The sequence below is a fragment of the Podarcis melisellensis genome (assembly GCF_964234715.1).
Source record: "Podarcis melisellensis genome assembly, chromosome: 2".
Classification (NCBI taxonomy): domain Eukaryota; kingdom Metazoa; phylum Chordata; class Lepidosauria; order Squamata; family Lacertidae; genus Podarcis; species Podarcis melisellensis.
In genome coordinates, this window is record NC_138529.1 from 19,020,363 (window position 1) to 19,041,735 (window position 21,373).

Sequence of the window (21,373 nt, forward strand, 5' to 3'; positions counted from 1 at the left end):
CACACCTCTCTTTGCCCCATGATGTGGATATCAGGGATGGGCTTGCCCTATCTTGCAAACTCGAAAGATGCAGACAAGAGACAGGGCTCCTTTCCCTTGCTGCAAACTCATTGCAGCCGCAGACTCGTGCAAGCCACCCACTTTTGACACTGAATTGACATCTAGATGGGAAAGGAGTTCCTGTTGAAGATCTAACCAGAGCCTCCCGTCGTCAGATTCCTGGGCTTAGGTGTGTTCCCTGTCCACACCTGTCAAGCTGCTATTTTCAGTAGCTGGCTAATCCATTGTTCCCTGCCCCTGGGTGTCAAGCAAGTTGCTCATGCATTAGCCTTTGGACTGTCAATTTGGCACGAATGACATCTTTTTGGTTTTATTTTTAGAGACGTGACAGTGAGGATGTGTCACAACTTGCTGTGGTTGTGATCGCATCTGAAGTGAATGTGCAATTAATCCTGTCTATCATCCCCTCCTCCATGCTCCCCTTTCTCCAGCAATCATCCATATGCACATGTACCATACCAATAAGCAGAATAAGGTAAAGGTAAAGGACCCCTGACAAATAAGTCCAGTTGTGAACGACTCTGGGGTTGAGGCACTCATCTCACTTTACTGGCCAAGGGAGCCAGTGTACAGCTTCCGGGTCATGTGGCCAGCATGACTAAGCCGCTTCTGGTGAAACCAGAGCAGCGCATGGAAACACCGTTTACCTTCCTGCCGGAGCAGTACCTATTTATCTACTTGCACTTTGACGTGCTTTTGAAGGTTGGCTAGGTTGGCAGGAGCTGGGACCGAGCAACGGGAGCTCATCCAGGGGATTTGAACCGCCAACCTTCTGATCGGCAAGTCCTAGGCTCTGTGGTTTAACCCACAGCGCCACCCGCGTCCCTCTATCACATCCTTATAAGCAGCTTAATCCTGAGGCTACGCCACCACTTGCGAACAATTGTAGCTCTACAGAAGAGCAGTAGGACTCCTGGACACCCCACTGTCAAGTCCATAGGGATGCAGAAAAAAACATCCTAATGGGTTTTGCCTTCTGTTGTGTATGTTTAAAGTATCTTCTCTTTTTCATTCTCATGCCAATGCCTACCAAGTCTTAACCTTGGCTGGGCTAAGGGCAATAAGATGAAAGTATTTGCACAATGTGGGCATTATCCAGCCTACAAGGTGCAAACATTTCTCTGCTGAAAATAGGGGTGTCCTATTCTATTATTATTATTATTATTATTATTATTATTATTATTATTATTCCCTGCCCATCTGACTGGGTTGCCCCAGCCACTCTGGGTAGCTTCCCACACATATAAAAACATAATAAAACATTGAACAATTTCCCTATACAGCAGGCATAGGCAAACTCCAGATGTTTTGAGACTACAATTCCCATCATCCCTGACCACTGGTCCTGTTACTTAGGGATGATGGGAGTTGTAGTCCCAAAACATCTGGAGGGCTGAGTTTGCCTATGCCTGCTATACAGAGCTGCCTTCAGATGTCTTCTAAAGGTTGTATAGTTACTTTTCTCCTTGGCTTGGGGGTCGTACAACTTCATGCCCTCCAACATTTATCTGATGGAAATAGGGACGTCCTAAGAAAAAGTGGGACATTCTGGGATCAAATCAGAACTGGGACAGCATCATTAAATCCAGGACTGTCCCTGGAAAATAGGGACACTTGGAGGGTCTGTCCCATTCATTTCCATGGAGGAGTAAATTACATGTTTTGATTTCTCCCACTGGAATAAATGGCAGTTTAAAGTACATTGGCTGCAGAGTAGGTTCTCCAGATTCCACTGAACTCTGACCTGGGCTTGGAGCTTCCAATCTCTCAAAACAAACTTTTATTGTAAGCACAACCCAATAATGTGGATTGAGCAAGACACATTTCCTCGCCACTGTTTTCCTCCAGCAGATACCACTTAAGTCTGCCCCACTGATACCGACACCACAGCCCTATACTAAAATAGATGTTAGCTAACTCAGATCTAAAGACTCCGGGCAGTTAAATATGTTTGAAAGAAATCACCCTGTACAACTTTGAAATATGAATTGAACAAAGGAGTTTAAAGAATTGTTGTATTACTGAGCATCACCTTTGTTGTTGTTGTTTAGTCATGTCCGACTCTTCGTGACCCCATGGACCAGAGCACGCCAGGCACTCCTGTCTTCCACTGCCTCCCGCAGTTTAGTCAAACTCATGCTGGTAGCTTCGAGAACACTGTCCAACCATCTCGTCCTCTGTCGCCCCCTTCTCCTTGTGCCTCCATCTTTCCCAACATCAGGGTCTTTTCCAGGGAGTCTTCACTTCTCATGAGGTGGTGAAAGTATGGGAGCCTCAGCTTCAGGATCTGTCCTTCCAGTGAGCACTCAGGGCTGATTTCCTTAATTATGGATCGGTTTGATCTTCTTGCAGTCCATGGGACTCTCAAGCGTCTCCTCCAGCACCATAATTCAAAAGCATCAATTCTTCGGCAATCAGCTTTCTTTATGGTCCAAACTGCGGGAGGCAGTGGAAGACAGAAGTGCCTGGCATGCTCTTGTCCATGGGGTCACGAAGAGTCAGACACGACTAAACAACAACAACAACATATCAGATGCATGAAGTGTTGTCCCTTCAATCAGCAGATCTCTCTCTCTCTCTCTCTCTCTCTCTCTCTCTCTCTCTCACACACACACACACACACACACACACACAATGAGGAAGAGCAAACCATTGTCTCAATTCAGGTCCAACTGAATAGAATCAAACCATGTTAATTTGTACCTGCTGGACAGCTCAGTTGGTTAGAGCATGGTGCTGATAATACCAAGGCTGCAAGTTTGATCCAGTTGCATATTCTTACAGGGGGTTGGACTAGATGATCGTCAGGGTCCCTTCCAACTCTGTGATTCTATCATTCTAATATTCTTATGTAAATTGGTGGCTCATCTATGTATAGCTGCTGAAATCTATCTGAAACACTTTGAGTTGGAGAGGAGGGGCCATGACAAATAAAAGTGGATAGATGTGTCCACTGGTCATTTTAAACCCTATTTCCATTTCAAGGCTAGGCAATCACATCTGCTTGTATTAGCATTTTAATAGATGAAAGCATTCCCAGACTGGTTCCACTGAGCACTGACTTCAACTCAGTTTCTAGTTTCTAATCGGATTGGAGCTGTCCCCAATTTAAGGTGACCAACAGTGAAAATGGAAGGAATCAATGGAAAACAACTGCAAGAATTAAAGCAACTGGCACCAAGGTAAAAAAGTGTGTGTGTGTGTGTGTGTGTGTCTTTGTCTTTGTGTAAAGGACCCCTGGATGGTTTAGTCCAGTCAAAGGCGACTATGGGGTTGCGGCGCTCATCTCACTTTTCAGGCAAAGGGAGCCTGTGTTTGTCCACAGACAACTTTCCCAGTCATGTGGCCAGCATGACCAAACTGCTTCTGGCACAACAGAACACCATGACAAGTGCCAGAGCACACGAAAATGCCATTTACCTTCCCGCCGCAGTGGTACCTATTTATCTACTTGCACTGGTGTGCTTTTGAACTGCTAGGTTGGCAGGAGCTGGGACAGAGCAATGGGAGCTCACCCCGTCACGGAGATTCAAACCACTGACCTGCAGATCAGCAAGCCCAAGAGGCTCAGTGGTTTAGACTACAGCGTCACTGGTTCCCACAAACTGGAACACACCTCTTGACCCTGGTCGTTAACACCTGAGATGTGCATTTTCAGGGGCCACCCTATTCTACGATTGCAATCTGCTTTATTAATTTTTTTAATATTGAATTATGAATTGTAACACTCTGTGGGACCTTGCTGCTGAAAGGCAAGTAATAAAAGCAACAAATGGGGAGCCACTACAGAGAAGGCCCATTCCTGTGTTGCCACCCTCCGGACCACACGCCGAGGAGGCACACAAGGAAGGGCTTCAGATGATGAAGGCAGAGTCTGGGGTGGTTTATATGGAGAGAGGGGGTCATTGAAAATAAATGAATTCTGGGTTGGCTTGATTGACAATCAAAATCCCAAATAAATAAGACTCTGCCACGTGAGTCTGCTTTCTTTTTGAAGATACGATACAATATTTTTATTGTCATTCTCCCATACAGAACAATGACATTGAAAAATCTACATAAGACATTCAAAAAACCCTAAAAACTCTGAAACCCCATTTTAAAATACAATATACTCCTATAGAGACTCCTTATACAGTGGTGCCTCGGGTTAAGTACTTAATTCGTTCCGGAGGTCCGTTCTTAACCAGAAATTGTTCTTAAATTGAAGTACCACTTTAGCTAATGGGGCCTCCTGCTGCTGCCACGCCGCCAGAGCATGATTTCTGTTCTCATCCTGAAGCCAAGTTCTTTACCCGAGGTAATATTTCTGGGTTAGCAGAATCTGTAACCTGAAGCGTATGTTACCTGAGGTTACATACTATACAGTGTAACCCACTGTACTGCGTTTAAAACCAAAATTGCATTTGGGTAGAAACTGTTTCTCAGGCGGCTAGTCCTAGTCTTTATAACCCTGTACCTTCTTCCAGAAGGCAGAAGCTGAAAGAGATCATTTCCGGGGTGCGCACTATCCTGCACTATCTCTTATGACACCTGGAAGCATAGATTTGATCCAAGGTGGGAAGAGTGCACCCAATTATTCTCTCCGCAGTCTTTACAACCCTGGACAGCATTGGTTTTTTCCCTGGCCGTGCAGCTCCCAAACCACACACAGAGACCATAAATTAATACACTCTCCACAGTACAATGGTAAAATGCCATCAACAGGTCCTTTGAGAGATTGTTTTTCCGGAGGATTCTCAGAAAATATAACCTCTGCTGCGCTCTCTTCATCAGGTCTTTGCTGTTTTCTCCCCAGGTTAGAATGCAGTAATATATGCAGGCTCTGGGCATGCATTCACACAACCTTTGTGCACGCCATAAACAAAAGGGGGGAGGAAGCGTCATATTGCACTCCGATTCCGGTGGTTGTCTGTGCTTTAAAAACATGGTGCATGAATCAATCAATCGCACTATATAGATCGACTTTGCTGCTGCTCAGAGGGCGGGGCACGCGATTCCGAGGAGAACCCTAGATCTCCGCAGCTATAACCACTAGGAGGCAACCTCTCCCCTTTCTTGCGACCGAAGCGCGGGTGGGGAGGGTGTGTGGAGAGAGAATCACCCTGCTCTTGAATGCTCAGATGGCAGCATTCAAAGGGGGGCGGGCGAGAGGCGAGAGCGAGCGAGCGAGCGAGCGGGGAATACTGGAACCACGAAGGTGGTGTCAAGATTCCGCCCGAGGGAGCGCGGCATTCCGACGCGACGGTCCTGCCGGATTCCTGGCGAGGACCCAGCCGTGCGTCTCGCGGAGCGCAGGGCGTGAGCGCAAAGAGGCGCTCCCTTCTTTTGGATGGCGGGCGGGCGGGCGGCTCCCCTTTGCAAATGTGCCCGGCGGAATTGCACCATCGGAGCGGGCTCCCTGCAGGGGGTGGGGACCCGAGGGCGCTTCCTTAAACAGGCACCAGAAGGAGCGGGCGGAGGCAGGCCAGGCACGCCGCGATCCTCCTTCCTCCTGGGCGGCTGCCGTCGCTGCTGCTGCTGCTGGATTTGCTGCTGTCGCTGCTGCCGTCGCCCAGCCCAGCCCAGCCCAAGCTCGGGCTTCTCTGCATGTGTCATCCAACACGTGGGGCTCTTTTTGCGCCGCGGAAACTTTCGAGGGATACTTGCTTCCAACTTGGACTCGCGCACGGGCGACATCGGAATGGGGAGGCGCGGGAGAGAGAGAGAGAGATTGCTCTTCGATCCACTGCACCGATCCAGACGCCTCGTGATCGCTTCCCTGCCTTCCCTTTCTGCTGGCGCTTGGAATTGCGCTCCCGCGTCGTGAAACCACGTCTGGACGCGCCAACCCGATTCTTCCTCCCTCGCCCTCTTCTTCACGTGTGGGAAATGTGGCATGCGTGTCTTTGGAAGGAATGGGCTCTGGGTGTTGGGGTTTTGCTGCTGCTGGGTTTTTTTTTTTAGCCCAAGTGGTGAACCTCGCCCTCCCTGCACCTCCCTCCCTTAGTTCCTTCCTGGGTCCGCTTCATAGTTTCGAGAAGATCTGGAAGGCCATGCTGTTGACGGCCAGGAGATCCACTTGGTTTGCTTCCACCACCCCCGGACCTAAGGTAAGCGGCGAGGGCTGGGGTGGAGGGACAAGAGAGCAACTCCGCCAGCGTGTTTTGCATGCGCGTGTCAACTTTTCAGCTGCGTGCGCTTCGAGACTAGGCGGTCGCTGTCACCGCCCCGTCGGTCCGTTTCTTCGCAGCAGACGGCGATTAGGGAGACCGGGTCCCTTGCGAAGGGTTGGGCGATCAAGCGTGCGCACGTTCCGACGACCGGGACGTGAGGAGACGCGATCGAGGACCGGTGTCTCGTCGGAATGCTCAGGGCGTGCTCGACGAACCCGCCGCGGACGCGGGTTCTCCTTTCAGAATTAAAAGGACACCAACACACGCCCCTCTCGGACTCTGTCGCAAGAGTGCTCTGCTTTGGAGAGCTGCCCGGGCCAATTCAATTTTCGCCCCAAACGCGTTTCCTAAACAGGGAGCTAGCTAGTTAAAAATTAACACGCGTTTGAAACAAACCGAAACGAAAACAGAGTTGACCCCCATAACATCAGTAAGTTGCGCGCGGCTGGAGTTTGACTCAAGTTCTCCAGAAATATCTGGAGTTGGGTCTATTTGTTTTTCTGGCTTGACTGTCTTTCAATCATTTAAAAAAAGAAGAAGAACAAAAATGTCCCAAGCCCTCCTGAAGGTGCGTCACGTGTGAACGATCGAGCGGCGGGTGAAATGGGGAGTTTGGGGCTGGGTCTTTGCGGGCGAGATGAGAAGTTTCTGCCTTCAACTGGCCTACAAAGTCCCATTTCTCGGCTCCCAAGTCTGCGCCCTTTTCTGCTGCCAACCTGATGTCCTCTTCCCTCAGCGGCTGAAAGTTTTAAATTTGGGGAGATTCCTAATATTACAGGCCGGGGTGAGAGGTGGGGGGGAGGGAGATCTAATGCCTCTTTGCAAACGCAGATCTCCAAAGGAGATCTCCCCTTGCTTCCCCTCCAAAGCTGGCAATGGCTTGGCGTGTTTCTTCTCCAACCACCCTAACACGGTTTGGGGCAGGGCATACTGATCAAGGAAACGATCCAGCCACCGTGGAGCACTTTTAAGAGCACTTTGGTTTGAGTGAGAAAGCTAAGCTGTCTGATGCTAAGTGGGTTTCCACTGCGCTTCGTTTTGACTCTAGTTTTAGCAAATGGCCGTAGCTGTAGTGACCGGTTCCAAACCAACACTGAAATCAAAGAAAGTATAAGAACAGATGCCAACATGTCAGAGGTTACACGTAAAAAGTTTTAAAAAATATATTAAATTAAACTTGGTCAGAGACCAGACTTGTTTCTTGCCCTGTAATTTGCTATTAAAAAATATTAAGTACAGTACCAACAGGGTGTCGCTGTCAATTGAAAGTTCGACGTTGTTTTCCGCTGAAAATGATTTCGCAGGCCCACGAGGAAAGATATTTATGTCTCCTCAATCTGCAAGTCATGCTAATCAAATCTGGTTTAAGGCCTTCATCTCTTTACCTATTATTTTTTACTCTCTCTTTTAAAGAAACTCTTCTCCATATATATATATATATATATATATATATATATATATATATATATATGAAAATAGAGATTAATTACTGCACATGTTGCTTCCATATAGTTCTTTTGGCTAAAAGCACAAATCAGCTGATGATCTGCACTTTTATGCCCAGAAAAATTAGGCCATCGTAACTTTATATACTGCCTGTGACAATGAATATCTTTTTGCTTACATACATATAACGTAAGTATTTTTAAAACGAAAAACCTAAAAAAGTTAAATTGCTTATTTTAAAGATTGTCTTCTTTTTTTAAAGGTTGTCTTTTATCATTTCTATTAAGAACATAAAGACGACTTTTTAAAAATATGCGGCCTGTATTCATAATGATGGTGGCTGTTTCATTTAGGTATGTTTGTGTATCTGGTGCAATTTGGAAAATCTTTTCGCTGAAATGAAGTTACAGGCAACACTTCATTGCTAGGGAGGAAAGGGAAAAGCTGAGTCCATGTGTGTTACGCAGAAGTAAGCCTCTCTGAGTTCAGTAGGGAATAATTGTGCGTACGACAGTAGCATTTAAAAGCCTCTCTCCAAATTTAAACCCTGAAGCAATAGCTCAAAATCAGCACAATTAATTATTCTTACCATAACTAATGTGGTCATTATGGTATACTTCTCCAAAGTCCCATGACATGTAACTTACATTATAGCTTGCTCTTTTCTACATAAACAGGTAGATAGATTGATAAATAAATAAATTTCCTCAGCCTGGGAGTATTGCCTCACCCCATCCGCCTCTTCAGTTAAATATTTCAATTTCCTGCAGATTTATTCTAAAACAATCTTGATGATTTTTCATTTTCTCCTATATCTTTATGAGCAATGGGAAAAAAATCCTGGCCCAGTTCCCCCCAGATCTGAACTCGCATGTTCAGATTACGCAACCGATGAAATTTGTAGCCAGCCTTTGCTAATTAGATTTAATCTGGTGCGTTATGAATTCATCCACACCCCAATTCATGAATAAAACAAAATTAATGTTTCCCCAGCTTTTTCAAAACTAGTCCTCCTGTTCGGCCTTTGCTTACCGTATTTGTGCAGCTGTTAATCTATTGTAATCCCACATATCTTTGAGTAAATATATATTTTTTCAAGACCTACGCAGTTCAAGAGAGCCATTTATTGTTGTTATTATTATTATTTGCTAGGAAACGGTTTATAAATGTAAATAATAAATAATATGAACAAGTTAGTTTGCAAAGGCTTTTAAAAACCCACTGGGAGCTTGGGATATGATATTAAGAGTGTCCCATCTTCTGCCCCCCACCATAAGGCAGAGTTTGAGCCAAAGAGCCATAAACCTACAGAACGTCCTCTTTAATTAAGAGACCACCAATGTGACGTTAAGTGGACACGTTTGGAAGACTAGGCCATTGAAATCACAGCAATTTATTTCCAAGTGACACTTCGCCTTTAGGATCAAGGTGCCAGTTTTTGATCCACAGGCTGGAATTTAACGTTCTTGTAACGAAATCACGCCAAACGATTCAAAAGCTCTAGGTTCAGGTAGGCAGCCATTGTTGGTCTGACACAGTCAAAATATATAAAAAAAATTGTTCAGTAGCACCTTAGAGACCAACTAAGTTTGTTCTTGGTACAGTGGTACCTCAGGTTACATACGCTTCAGGTTACGTACGCTTCAGGTTACACACTCCGCTAACCCAGAAATAGTGCTTCAGGTTAAGAAATTTGCTTCAGGATGAGAACAGAAATCGGACTCCGGCGGCGCAGCAGCAGCAGGAGGCCCCATCAGCTAAAGTGGTGCTTCAGGTTAAGAACAGTTTCAGGTTAAGAACGGACCTCCGGAACGAATTAAGTACTTAACCTGAGGTACCACTGTATAAGCTTTCTTGTGCAGACACGCTTCTTCAGATAACAGATTCAAAAGCTGACTTGGATACAATTTCTACGCTGTTTCTTTGGGCTTCCAAAGAGCTACATTTTTTTGCAACTGTTTGTTTCAAGTAACTTCTTCTAAGATACAAACCTTTTACAGTATAACTTGCCATTACAGTGGCACCTCTGGTTACATACACTTCAGGTTACAGACTCCGCTAACCCAGAAATAGTACCTCGGGTTAAGAACTTTGCTTCAGGATGAGAACAGAAATTGTGCTCCGGCAGCATGGCAGCAGCAGGAGGCCCCACTAGCTAAAGTGGTGCTTCAGGTTAAGAATGGACCTCTGGAACGAATTAAGTACTTAACCCAAGGTACCACTGAATATCATTACCTTTTTCAGATAAAGAATGCCAAATTGCTTGTAAAAAATTGCCGTATACCTGGGAGCTGGATGTGGCAGATACATGCTTGGAAGAAAAACCCCACTTTAGTCAATGGGACTTGATTCTGAGTAAACTGCCACAGAACGGCAGGTGTGAAGCCCAATTTTATGCATTTTTATTCGGAAACTCCCACCGAGTTCTGTAGGGCAAGATGCTGTCAGCTGCATTTAGGCTGCAATTCTAACCCTCTTGCCTTGAAGTAAACGCCCTAAAAATTCAACAGGACTCGAGTAGACATGGTTAAGATTGTGCTATTCCTTTTGAATGAGCCCCACTGAATTTATTCAGAAGTTAATAGGCTGGAATGACATTGAAAACATTGCTAGCTAATATATGTTTTCATCCAGACCCAGCGATATAGGTTTGTTCTTGTTCAGTTGCCTGTCTTGGACATCACTGGACTGAAAGGCAGCGGGGAAATTTACTTAAATAAAATATATATATATATATATATAAGTTGGATTTTTTAAAAAAATCCAACTTATATACCAAAGCTAAAGCCACTCTGTTCCAGAGTGGTCTGGAAATCTGTATCTTATGATGTCCCAGACTTAAATTATTTCACGCAAGTCATCTTACAGACTGCAACCCAAACTTATTTTCAAAGCCGTTATCGGCATACTTTAGCGACATGATAAATCTGGTTGAAATAATGTGTCTTCGCTCAGAGGGTCAATGCGCAGAGTTGCATACCGCAAACTTATTGCAAAAGGGTCGCCTAATATGGCCTATGCAAGGATACATTCCAATGTGTATGAAATGTCGACTATTTCCATTCACAGGCCCCCAGCCTCTCCCCGTTGTATGGACTAGGCATACAGGAAAATGACAGGGACTTTTGCTGCTGTCCGAATTAGCCAGACAGCCTCGTAGCAAAATCGTAATAATAATTTCAACTTTTAAAAATCTGTTTCTCTTGCTTTCTTTCCCCTGATTTAAGTTTTGTTGCTTAACGCATAAGTGTTGCAGATGTGCAGAAAGGCGGGGGGGGTGTCAGAGAGAAAACAATACGAACCTGGGACACAGTTGCCGAAACACTTCCAGAAGTGTGGTTTATAAATTCTCTTTAAATCTATAAGATTTAACATTTATTACATTAGGAATTCTGTTTGGTTCATGCTGTGGTCACAGAAAGGGGAAATGTGCCATGGATTGGGCTATTGATCATCATCATCATCATTATTATTATTATTATTACTATTACTATTATTATTATTATTACTCAACAAAATAAGGACGTGATGCAGCACACAGTTACCTGTGTTTAAGTTTCTATTAAAATCGCCTGCACCAAACAGTAGGATCACCAAGGCAAGGTACTGTAAACCACCCTGTGAGGTACATATATTTAATACAGAACACAGTTGTACTTTGGTTACCAAATGCCTTGGAACTTCTACGTTTCGGCTCCCAAATGATCGAAACCTAGAAGTGAGTGTTCCAGCTTTCAAATGATTTTTGGAAGCCAAACATCCAGCACGGCTTCCAATTGGCTGCAGGACACTCTTGTGTCCAATCAGAAGCCGCGTCTTGGTTTTCAAACGGTTCCGGAAGTCGAACGGACTCCCGGAATGCATTCTGTTCAAGAACCAAGGTACAAATGTAGAATAACCAATAACTGGGTAGTGGTCCGGGGCTCCGCTCCGCAGAATGAGCAGGAGATATCCTCCTCCCCTCCCACGACATATGAAACAAGCCATTTAGGAACATTACCATCTGAGGAGGGGGAATCCTGACACCCAGAGTCAAAAATTTCCTAAGGGCATGACGGACACCAAGCCAAAATTCTGTTTTGTGTAGGTTAAGAATGGACCTCCGGAACAAATTAAGTACGTAACCAGAGGTACCACTGTATTATCTTCAGTGGCATATATATATGCATATATATATACAGTGGTGCCTCGCAAGACGAAATTAATCCGTTCCGTGAGGCTCTTCGTATAGCGGTTTTTTCGTCTTGCGAAGCAAGCCCATTGACAGCTTAGCGGATTAGCGCTACAGCTGTCAAGCGGCTTCCAGCGATCAACTGTTAAGCGGCTTATCAGCGGAACAGCTGATAAGCGGCTTAGCGGCTTTAAAAAAGGAAGAAAAAAGCGAAAAAAACCCGCGGGGGGATGCAAGATTTTTTTCGTCTTGCGAAGCAACCCCATAGGGGAATTCGTTTTACGAAGCGCCTCCAAAACGGAAAACCCTTTCGTCTAGCGGGTTTTTCGTCTTGCGAGGCGTTCGTCTTGCGGGGCACCACTGTATATGCATAGAACTTGCATTTCCAGAAGAGTCAGGAGAAGTTTTGCCCCACCTATTTATTCGATTTCTGAAAGACAAATAATGGCATTTCATTCCAGTCCTATTTTTCTCAGAAGCCAGTCCCATTCGTTTTGATGGAATGAACGAAGCATGCTTAGGTTTGCAGCCTTATTTTCATTTCCAGTTTATGAGTCAGTTATAATTTGTATGTGAAAAGTGCCTTTCCTTGAAGTCACCACAGGAGTCCAGCAATGGAGGAGAAGGGGAGTTGCTTGCTCACTCCGTATGTGGCCCATGCTAAACTTTAAAGTACAGTGGTACCTCAGGTTAAGAACTTAATTCGTTCCGGAGGTCCATTCTTAACCTGAAACTGTTCTTAACCTGAAGCACCACTTTAGCTAATGGGGCCTCCTGCTGCTGGCGCGCCGCCGGAGCACGATTTCTGTTCTCATCCTGAAGCAAAGTTTTTAACCCGAGGTACTATTTCTGGGTTAGCGGAGTCTGTAACTTGAAGCGTATGTAACCTGAAGCGTATGTAACTCGAGGTACCACTGTAGCCTCTGGTGTTTATACCTTTCCCACCTATGTTGTTTCCCCAGTAAAGATCACCCCCCCCAAAAAAATGTATTAAATAGAAATACAGTACCGTATGTAGAATCCTCACTGTGAAAAAAATAACCATATTCATTTGGAGTGAAGTCCCTGAGAATGAGAGGACTTCGTGCACATACTATCACTGGATCAGGACATTTAGGTAGATGGATGATCGATCGATCGATCTCACACGTACAGACAAACATCATTATAACCACCGCTCCAATCAATGGGAGACTCTCTGATGGTCAAAATAACAGAAGATTTATCTTTCCTCAGACCATGGCCTCCCATAGAATAGAAGAGGATTCTCTCCCCTCTCTCAATTATTTCTTTGAAACATTATTTCTTTTCTCCCCTCCAGCCAAAAAGTCTCTCCGGAGCAGCTTACATGAAATCAATAACACGGTCTTGCTCCAGGCTGCTCTTCAGTGTTGGAGCAAATTTCTCCCTCTATCAGTTTCACACAAGACTCTTAACTGGACTAGGGTGGGGGTTTTACTTTACTTTACGTATTTTTTAACTTCTGGCAGACAGGACAAAGACTTTGGGAGAGCAGGATTTCTGTTTGAGAGAAAAAAAGTTGTCCCGTTCTTAAAATGGATGGCATTGTCTTTTGTCTGCTAACACTGTTGGGCTCCGTTCTTTTTCCGACGAACTGTATGTAAGTTCTGCTTCGAAGTTCTCCGTGTTATTGTTGCCATAGGCATTAAAGTAAAGGGACCCCTGACCATTAGGTCCAGTCGTGACTGACTCTGGGGTTGCAGCGCTCATCTCGCTTTATTGCCTGAGGGAACCGGCATACAGCTTCCGGGTCATGTGGTCAGCATGACTAAGCCGCTTCTGACAGAAATGTCGTTTACCTTCCCGCCAGAGCGGTACCTATTTATCTACTTGCACTTTGGGCTTTCGAGCTGCTAGGTCGGCAGCAGCAGGGACCGAACAACGGGAGCTCACCCCATCATGGGGATTCGAACTGCCGACCTTCCGATCAGCAAGTCCTAGGCTCTGTGGTTTAACCCACAGCGCCACCCATAGTCATTGGTTGTAGCTAAAACAGGCTGGTGAACCTGGTGGCACTTTAAAGATTAAGGGTAAGATCCAACGTTGCGCTAGTTGATCCCCCTCCCCTTCATCAACCCCTTGTGACCCCCCCCCCATTCTATCGTGAAGGGTGGCCCCCAACTCTTTAGACCAGATTTTGGGAGCGTAAGTCTGTTTTTGTGCAAAGTGAGACACCACAAATGGACATTACCCTAACAAATTTTAATATAGCATGAGCTTTGTGGACTGTGGCCCATTTCATCAGATACAGGTAGGCTTATAGTTGTTTGCAAGTATAGTGGTACCTTGGTTCTCAAATGCCTTGGTACTTGAACAACTTGGAACCCAAACACTGCAAACCCGGAAGTAAGTGTTCTGGTTTGTGACACTTTTTTGGAAACCGTACGTGGTCCTTTTTGAGTGCCAAACAACTGTTTTGAGTGGTACACTGAAGTTTGTCTGATTTGCTTTTTATTTTGAATTTTTGTGGCTTTTTTTGTGTGACTGTGACTGTGTGGAATGCAGTTCAGCTACTGATTGATTGATTGTGTGATTGCAGTACGTTGTTTATTGCTTTCATTTTATGGATCAATGGTCTCGTTAGATAGTAAAATTCATGTTAAATTGCTGTTTTAGGGGGTTGTTTTTAAAAGTCTGGAATGGATTAACCTATTTTGCCTTACTTTCAATGGGAAAGACCACCTTGGTTTTGGAACGCTTTGGTTTTGGAACAGACTTTCAGAACAGTATAAGTTTGAGAACCAAGGTACCACTGTATGTGGTTGCAGGAAAGGGGGGTTGTACAGAGTAAGGTTTGGAGGAAATTAAATGCAGAAAAGGACAGAAGGTGATATTTATGTCATTATCAATGGTCATTCACAAAAGCCAGTTGCTGTTGATAACACAGGTATTCTGGCATTGGTATGCCCATTGACACATGCAGTATGTGATTTAAAAACAAACAAAAAGCAACCTTTGTCACAATTCTGTCCACAAGTGACAGAACTGGACTGCTTGACAAGTTATAGCGCAGCAGTTTCATACAGTAGCCTCCCTTTGAAGTTTTGCTGTTCCAGTATAGCCATTTTTAGCTCTGTTACAGGATGGGAGGCTGAAATGTACAGTTCTGACATATCTTTTGATTCATGACATTTCTTTCTATTCCATACACAATATTCCTTTTGATTCGGATTTCTGGGGATAGTCAAACTATTTTTATTCGTCATGTAGTTTTCCTCGGTATACTTGGATTGCTTGTGGCACTTCGGCGTTGCCAAGGCCCAAATACTTTAAAGGAGTATTTTTATATCATGGGCTTACATGTGTTCTATATCACAAGCTGACTTGTCTGTGCAGACTGTGAATGTTTGGACAAAAGAGAAGGCTCTTTCTATTAGGCGAGGTTTGTGGGGGGGGGAGGGAAGGTGCCAAAGGAAATCTGTAAACATACAACAGGGGGCACGTTCCACACACTCTGCAGCAACAGCGCTTGCCATAGCTGAACGGGGGTTAAATTAGCATTTTCTGCAGCCAACCGGCAAAGTGTGAAAGGGAGAAGTGTGTTTCTGAACGACTATTGGACATGCCGATTGGGGCAGATGAGAGACAGAGTTCAACTCAAACTAGAGGGCTATCGGATCCTCAACCCTGCAGCTAGCAATACTAGGCTAGATCTGCTTTCCCCAAGGTGACTGTGTCCTCTGTGTGACATTGGACTCCAGGGCCTGTCAGCTCCAGCCAGCATGGCTGGTGGTCAGGGACAGTTTTAGAAACTCAGATATATAAGCGAGGCCATTTTGGGGTAAGACAACAGGTAAGACAGCGGGTGGCGCTGTGGTCTAAACCACTGAGCCTCTTGGGTTTGCCGATCAGAAGGTCGGCAGTTCGAATCCCCATGACGGGGTGAGCTCCCATTGCTCTGTCCCAGCTCCTGCCAACCTAGCAGTTCGAAAGCACGCCAGCGCAAGTAGATAAATAGGCACCACTGCGGCGGGAAGGTAAACGGAGTTTCCATGCACTCTGTTATCCATCACAGTGTTCTGTTGCACCAGAAGAGGTTTAGTCATGCTGGCCACATGACCCAGAAAGCTGTCTGTGGACAAACGCCACCTCCATCGGCCTGAAGCGAGATGATTGCCACAACCCCATAGTCGCCTTTGACTGGACTTAACTGCCATGGGGTCCTTTGCCTTTTTTACCTTTAAGATGGTTCTAAAGTCTTATTTTTCAACTGACTGTGATTGATTCTCAGTTAAGCATCTGGCTAGCTCAGATGACAACCTTGAGTTAGGTTAAGAGCTTTGAGAACTTAAAGGAGAAAAGTTGTTCGATCCAGGTCCACATACCGTATATATTGGCCTATCTTTTTCTTAATGGTGACATGGATCATTCATAACGTGAGAATATTCTTCACAACAGGGCAGTGGTGTGGGGGACGTGAAGACAAGCGACAACAATTAACTATAATATTGTTCACCGCTCCTGCTCAGGTTGCACAGAAAAAGTACTGTATTTTCTGGCATATAAGACTACTTTTTAACCCAGGAAAATCTTCTCAAAAGTCGGGGGTGGTCTTATACGCCGGCTACAGCAGCAACTCCCCACCAAAGGACAAAACGACGGCAAATTAAATCAGAGGACACCAAGCTCTCTAGATGAAGCAGAAATACGCTTGAAAACTGGCCCCAGAAGCCCCCCCCCAATCACCAGCAACAGAATGAGCCTAACCACTCCCAGTAGTAGACCACGTGGCCCAAAATGGCGGCCTCGCGTTGCCCCAGCAACTAGACACGTGGCCACTGCCTCAGCCCAAGCAGCCCCTGCAGTAAAAGAAAAGGAAAGGCTCACAACAAAGTCAGGGAACCAACAACAGCATTAAGCGCACCCCCGACCGCTGGGAAATGGAGCGGATTTCTGAGCCGGACTGGAGACTGTTTTGTTCTGTTTTTTATTTGGTATGCGTTGGAAGAGGGGTAGTCTTATACGGCAAGTATATCCCAAACTCTATATTTTAACTGGAAAAGTTAGGGGTCGTCTTATACGCCCAGTCGTCTTATACGCCGGAAAATACAGTATTTTGGTTCCTGAAATTCTTTCTGATTGTGTAAGTAAAATAGAACTGATAGAATTCTACAGGATGGGTTATTAGTGTGTAAAAACAATTGTGATCTAAGGATGCCCAGATGGTGGAGATGTCAGGCAGTATCCTGACACCCAGGCATCTTCACTTGGTTGCAAGTGGCCGACACCCAGGTGCAAAATGTGCTTGGCACCTGGCTAATTTTGAACACTGGTCAGAGGATGATGTGAATGCAAGGTCCACCACTATCTTGTGGGCACCAGGTTGGAGAACATTGGGCTACACAGACAAAATGTCTGTCAAATAGCTTCTTGTCTCTATATCATTGAAGCAAACCCCAAGTAAGGTTGGTGTAGCAGTTAATAGGTCTTTGGACTTTACGAGGCAAACACAGATCAGGCCAGGCTTCCCAGACCTGCGTGCAAGAGGGGTTTGCCTGGGCATGTCTCTCACGATTGCTATATTATCTCTAAGAAATATCAGAATAACACCAGAAAGCATGCATGCAGCAGTCATGTCTGCCTTGTGAACGGCGGAGCCATTCTGGAGAGATAGCTTCACTTAGGGTTTTCCTATATCCGGAATTAGTGTTGGGGTGTGTGTGTGTTGAAAAATTGGCAAAATGTCTGGGTTTTTGCCAACAGACCCAGGTGTTTGAGTATCACTCTTTGCCTTGGGAGGCAATTTCCCCCCAAAATGCTCAACAAGTTTTTGGGTGATTTTCCTCACCAAAATAACTTTTGTGTCTGAATTTTTACTTCTTGAAATATGGCGACCCTGTCTCAGCATTCTAGATGCAGGCTTTAGAGTCACACAGGGCTCTTCCTCAGGTTGCATGCTTTTGAAAGAGGGAGCTCCAAAAGCAGAGGGGAATAGTGGCGACAGTCCTGCTCAGCTATGCAGCATTCATAGATTGGCAAGGTCTCTTGTAGACTGTATAATGGAGAAGCAGCAGCCTTTAAAAAAAAGAAAAGTTATTCGTTGGAGTCAATCAAGCCCCATCACCGGGGTTTCATTTAAAATGAAGCATGGTGTGACTCTAGGATGGGGGAAGTTGCACCTTCTGATATGAATGCCTTTCTGCCTAAGGCTTTAATTGAGACGATGTTTTGCAGGTAGGGGCTGGTTGCAATTTAGGATGGGCACTTTGATGCATGAGCAGAAAACAGAGGACGCCGATTTGTCTGAAATTTGAGCATGCTCATTCGTCAGTACAGAAGACACTTTATTAGTAATAATTACTATAATTGAATAGAAATAAGTCTTTTGCTGTGATGCGGTGACCCACTCAAGCCGCTCTTTATTCCGCTGCTAACTGTGGACGGGTAACATAAAGACGTCCTCTGCTTCCTCGCTTCTGATGGCTCTTGAAGAGTAGACAGGGACCAAACTGTCCTGCAGATAGAGGACGGTCTTATGTAAAGTCACAAGCCCCTCAGCCCCAGTTGTGGTTATTTGGCAGGGCTACCGACTGACTAGAAAAGAAAGCCATGCATGGCTTGGTTATTCTGCCTCTTGACAGCGTCTTGATGTGCAGAACTCAGCAGGGGGAAGCTTTTCACAGTGCGGAGACGCACATTATCAGCGACCGGTGTCTGCACATCAAGCTGCCGTTAAAAGCAGAAGTTGTGAGGGCCAGCTGAAAAATGGCCAGCCCTCAGTCAGCACCAGTTCAGATATACAGTATTAGAAAACTCCTTCAGAGATAGCCGGCTGAGCAGAGCCACAAAGCTCTGACGCGATGCACGAATATCGAGAGGAGTGGAGATCGGTACACAAGACGTGGCCAATATATGGGCCATGGGTAGGCAAACCAAGGCCCGGGGGCCGGATCCGGCCCAATCGCCTTCTAACTCTGGCCTGTGGGTGGTCCAGGAATCAGCATGTTTTTACATGCGTAGAATGTGTGCTTTTATTTAAAATGCATCCCTGGGTTATTTGTGGGGCCTGCCTGGTGTTTTTACATGCCTTTTATTTAAAATGCATCTCTGGGTTATTTGTGGGGCATAGGAATTCGTTCATCCCCCCCCCCCCAAAAAAAATATAGTCCACCCCCACACACACACAAGGTCTGAGGGACAGTGGACCGGCCCCCTGCTGAAAAAGTTTGTTGACCCCTGGGGCTGTTTGAGCTCCTGCAAACGCTGCCTTTGGGCGGCGCTGCCCTTTGAAATTTGGCTGCATCAGAACAGAATGATGACCCGCCTCTCCTCTTCCCAATACTGTGCTTTCAAATACAAAATGTGTCATCCTCCAAGGGAATGCAGTCTGCACATGCTCAGAGTGACTTCCCATCATCTGATGAGGCTTCCGTCTTCTGTTTCCAGAACTCCAGCTGTTTAGCTTGAATGCCTTGGCGAATGTGGAATGTGGATAGTTCAGTTGGTTGGAGCATGGTGCTGATAACCGCCACGGTTGCGGGTTTGATGCTCGTATGGAACAGCTGCACATTCCAGCATTGCAGGGGGTTGGACTAGATGATCCTCGGGGTCCCTTCCAACTCTACAGTTGCATTTTTCTAAGTTGCCTTGTCCTCTTTGTGGTTATAAACAAGCAAACCAACAATGTGCCTGTAAGCTTGTGCAGGGCCTGTTTTCCTTCTGACAAGACGTAGCTGCTTAGCACATGATGCATTTGAGCATGTGCAGAGTGCGTCCTCAAGGTACTATGTTTCTCTTTACTTTAAATGCATCTTGTGGTGGGGAGGGAAAAAAGAAATAAAACCACTAACCAAATTTCCCCCTGGTTCTTCATCTTCCTGGGTATGGCAATCAGACTAGAAAACTGGGAAAATTTAATCAAAATGTTTTATAGATGGTACTTAACACCTGCCATAATAGCTAAAATGTATAAAACAAAAGCAAACCTGTGTTGGAGGTGCAGTAAAGCAGAAGGGACACTTATATATATCTGGAGGAGCTGTGAAAAAATCAAAAGCTTCTGGGATATAGTACTGTATATGATGACCTTGTGAAAATACAGAAGCTTTCCTGTTAGGAATAACAGACACAGGTATAGCAAAAGAAGATCGGAAAATATTCCTTTATGCCACTGAGGACCTTAATTGCCAGAAATTGGAAAAAAGAATTTGTGCCAACAAAAATGGAATGGCAGGATAAATTATTAGATTACAGTGGTACCTCGAGTTACAGACGCTTCAGGTTACAGACGCTTCAGGTTACAGACTCCGCTAACGCAGAAATAGTACCTCGGGTTAAGAACTTTACCTCAGGATGAGAACAGAAATCGCACGGCGGCAGCCGGAGGCCCCATTAGCTAAAGTGGTACCTCAGGTTAAGAACAGTTTCAGGTTAAGAATGGACCTCCAGAATGAATTAAGTTCTTAACCTGAGGTACCACAGTATAGTGAATTGGCCAGATTAACAGAGACAATGAGGGGACAACCAAGATAAGAATTTCAAAAAGAATGGGGAAAATGCAGAAAACACTTTACCAGACAGTGCCCCCAAATATACACCTGGACTTGTTTCGATTAATTTCTACAGGATACTTTGTGGTTTTTAAAGTCATAATTAGGAAAAATTGTAATAATCACATATTAAAGAAACAGTATACAAGAACTGCCGGGACACAGGTGGCGCTGTGGGTTAAAGCCTCAGCACCTAGGACTTGCTGATCGAAAGGTCGGCGGTTCGAATCCCTGCGGCGGGGTGCGCTCCCGCTGCTCGGTCCCAGCGCCTGCCAACCTAGCAGTTCGAAAGCACCTCCGGGTGCAAGTAGATAAATAGGGACCGCTTACCAGCAGGAAGGTAAACGGCGTTTCCGTGTGCAGCTCTGGCTCGCCAGATGCAGCTTTGTCACACTGGCCATGTGACTCGGAAGTGTCTCCGGACAGCGCTGGCCCCTGGCCTCTTAAGTGAGATGGGCGCACAACCCCAGAGTCTGTCAAGACTGGCCCATATGGGCAGGGGTACCTTTACCTTTACCTTTATACAAGAACTAAATAAGGAGGCCATGTACAGGATAAAGGAAGTCTTTTATTTTTATGTTATATTTTCTTTGTGTAAGGGGATAGGAGTTTACCTTTGATAATTAAATTGTCAATGGTGGTGGGTTTGTTTGTATGACTTGTTGTGGACCATGTTGTAAACAAATTACTAATAGACAACTGGGTGTTGAGCTGGGGATTTTGGAGTTGTTGCAGGGCAGAAAGCGAGGCCACAAACATCCCAGACAGCATCCTTTCCCCTCCTCCCGTCGTGCAACACCACTTTGGCCTTCTTGGGCAAGCTGGCCGTTCCAGACCAACCCCTTAGGAAATTTCCCTTGCAGGCCCCGCTTGTTTGCAAACATGCCCAGCCTTTTCATTTCCCCACTTGTTAAACAAATTCCAGACCTCAGCCCCCTATCTCAGATTAATCCCCGTCATCTAGTTCATACAAGAAGGGATTCTTTCTCTTGAGATTAAGATGCAACCTTGAGTCCTTCGATTGGACCCGG

The 21,373-nt window shown here is 45.4% G+C and overlaps 2 long non-coding RNA genes across 2 annotated transcripts in view; one reads left to right on the forward strand and one right to left on the reverse strand.

The window, feature by feature from the left end:
• Positions 1–4,397, reverse strand: part of LOC309363030 — a 111,725-nt gene extending 107,328 nt beyond the window's left edge. The window contains exon 1 of the long non-coding RNA XR_014165173.1: positions 4,302–4,397. This is a non-coding gene — a long non-coding RNA (uncharacterized lncRNA). The remainder of the gene's footprint in view (positions 1–4,301) is intronic.
• A 45-nt stretch (positions 4,398–4,442) lies between these two features.
• LOC309363002 overlaps positions 4,443–21,373 on the forward strand; it is a 46,546-nt gene continuing 29,615 nt past the window's right edge. Inside the window, exon 1 of the long non-coding RNA XR_014165132.1 lies at positions 4,443–6,152. This is a non-coding gene — a long non-coding RNA (uncharacterized lncRNA). The remainder of the gene's footprint in view (positions 6,153–21,373) is intronic.